Source organism: Pinus tabuliformis, chromosome 4_2 (assembly GCF_031772625.1).
Source record: "Pinus tabuliformis cultivar Carrire ecotype Pingquan chromosome 4_2, CPIR1, whole genome shotgun sequence".
Taxonomy (NCBI): Eukaryota; Viridiplantae; Streptophyta; class Pinopsida; order Pinales; family Pinaceae; genus Pinus; species Pinus tabuliformis.
In genome coordinates, this window is record NC_142304.1 from 723,562,496 (window position 1) to 723,565,892 (window position 3,397).

Genomic DNA, 3,397 nt, shown 5'->3' on the forward strand with positions numbered 1-3,397 from the left:
CAACACATGGAAAGAGAAATTGGACCCAAGACAATATCCCGTGGTTCTTACAAAATGTAGGTCGATTATAAAATAGTCATTTCCAGAATGAATGTAGGTCTATCATAAAACAATGCTTCTAAAATGCATGCGGTTCTAACATAAAACAGTGTTTCAAGAATGAATGCAATTCTAACATAAAACAATGTTTCAAAAAAGAATGTGTTTCTAACATAAACAGTGGTTTCCATAATTTAATTTGGCCACAGTTCCAATATTAGCCAATTCAATGTGGGTAAAGATCATCAAAACCCTCGTTCATTTCTAGGTGGAAGCCTTTTGAAAGAACATGAAACTTTTATGTCATAAGCATTGAAGAAACCTATCTTACCTATGCCAAAATTTTCATGAAGATGCATATAAGAAAAAACTCACCAAAATCTAATATTGCTAAACCTACAAGCAACACAGTGCCTGCAACTATTAGATGTAGAAAAACACGGCATTCCAGTGTCAACACTGTCATTTTTTTGGCTACCTTATAGAGGCTTGTCCAAAGTAGACAGACCAAGTGGTGAATCTCAAGAAAGCCCCCACAACTACCTCAGCTAAGGAGGATGAGGATTTTCGGCCACTTCAGTATTGAAGAACAAAGACATCTGCAAAGAAAATCTGAAAAATTGGGACACCAAAAGTTAAAACAATCGAGGCTAGAGAGGCATTGTTGGAAATAGGACAACATTCTAAACCAAGAATTTTGGGATCCTTGACCCATTATGCTACAAACAACCGCCCTAACTCAAAGGAGCCCAAATAATTCATAGACCTAAGGCTTACATAGTTCCTCATTTCTCTCCAAGTTACCACCCCTTTTCCGATGTCTTTTTTAAAGACTTCTTGTAGTTAATATTGCCAAAATTGATTGCTTTGATGTTTACTTGATTGCTACAGGACATATTTGGGGTAGCTTGGAGCTTGATGATTTGAACCCGTCTTGAATAGTACAAGAAAGCTTTGTTAGCTATCCTTTCCTCTGCTTCTTCATGAATCGACCAGTTCAGTATTGAAGAATAAAGACATCTGCAAAGAAACTACGAAAAATGGGGACGCCAAATGTTAAAACATTCGAGGCTGGAGAGGCGTCGTTGGAAATAGGAAAATATTCTAGACCAAGAAATATGGGCTCCTTGTCCCATTATGCTACAAACAACCACCCTAACTCAAAGGAGCCCAAAGAATTCAGAAGCCTAAAGCTTACATAGTTCCTCATTTCTCTCCAGGTTACCACCCCTTTTCTTATGTCTTTTTTAAGGAATGATTGTAGTTAATATTGCCAGAATCAATTTCTCTAATGTTTACTTGCTTGCTATAGGACATATTTTGTGTTGAATGGGATGACGCTTAAATATGAAAATTCATCAACGAATTGTATTATGTACCCTGTGTTATTATGTTTGTCATAAACTACATATTATTTCTTGCTTTATTTTGTGGGCTCATTGAAACATTTATAATAGTATTTATGGTCTTACCTGCTTCTCAGTTCTGTGGCTTTTATATCTTGTTCCATGTATCCATACAATGGCTTCTGGACACATTCACGAGGATGTGTTTGGATGTGAAAGTAATTATCATGCCAGTGTTTTTAGAAGGGTCCATATATTTTTTCCTGTCTGTTATGGTCTTATAATATTTTCTTTTCTATAAATTCTGTATTTCCATGAACATATTTTGAATATCAGCTAATGCAATATTGTAAGTCGAGGTTGAAGCTATATATCGTGTTAAGGTAGGTAATGTTGTCTTTATGTGGGCAGATGGAAGAAATAGATGAGATCCAAAGAATGAGAGGCACCATGGATTTCTTTAATAAATTGGTTGAAAGTATTGCACCAACTGTATTTGGTCATCAAGAGGTCAAGCGAGCAGTGTTTCTTATGCTTCTGGGTGGAGTACATAAACAGACTCATGAGGGAATCAATTTAAGAGGGGACATTAACGTGTGCATCGTTGGAGATCCAAGTTGCGCCAAGTCACAATTCTTGAAGTACATTTTCTAGCTCTTGATATATAAGAGATATTCTTGTGTTTCTAAACTGCTCAGTGATTGACCAGGGAAATTTTCTTTTGAGAATCTCATAAATTTAAAAATTCAACATAAAAAATACAGTTCTATTAATGGTATCATGCATGTCCGGGTCCGTGTCACCATCCTTGGTTATTTAAGAAAACATAAGTTCAATCAACTCCACTTAAAGTATATATTATGTTATTTTTTTAGCTATTGGGCCTACCTGTTACCATGTGAAGTTAACTTACAACCAGAAGACCTGTTTGTCCTCACATGCATTTATGTTATCCAAAGCACACCAGAATCCTTTTTCAAAATTATTAGTTTCTTTTGTCGGATTTTAATGCACAGAGGCATTAAATGCTTTAAGACATTGTAACTAATAAACATCTTTCATAATATTAGTACAACACATCAGGTTTCTTAAAGAGGGATGTTTAATTGCAACTAAACATTCATCTAGGTTATGATGAGATATATATCCTTTTTTTTTTTTTTTTGTTAATGGAAAACCTGTGAGCAATTTAGGAAACCGACGTTTCGGACTAGCTAGGTGAGTCCATCATCAGGGCAATGAGATCTGCATGTATGCATCAAGCATTTTATCCAGGGCTGTCTATACTTCTGGAAAATATTCTTCTACTACAAGCTTAACAACAACTATTGTAAAGGAGCCAGAGACTAGAGAATTCTGCATTGAGGTAATGGAATTTATTTTATTCAATTAATGTTTTAAGACCTTTTTTGTGAATAATTTGAGTCAATGCAAATGTTGCTATGTAATTACTTGTTTATGGTCAACCTGCAGGCATAACATGTATGTTTGTTAATAAAAGATTTTTGTATTATTTGAAATTTAGTAAGCACATACATCCATGGTGCCCCATTTAGCAAAATGGGGGCTTTCAATTAAGCATAATCATTGATCTAGTATGGTAAAATGTAACAAGACCTATAATACCTGCACTGAATTGGCAATAAATTCCAGACGATATGAGAGATCTCGTACACCAAGAGATTTAAGCCCACACACTCCTTCATAACCACTGGATGCACTTCGGTTTTGAGGACCTTCTCTGCGAGATTCTGCTCTGTCACCAGGTGAGGATAAGGCTGATATGTCTAGTATGACAACAACCGTGCCTGTGAATATCACCTTGAAATAGAAAACACCATTAACTCAATAGTTGCAAAAAGAAGAGATTACCAAAAAACTGATTAAGTTGAAATGTATTGTGTGGCACCCCCATCCCACCCAAAAAAATAAAATGAAAGAAAAATAATAATGATAATAACAAGAAGAAGTGTCTGATGAATCCTTGTTTTAGATTTAAAAGATAAATATTC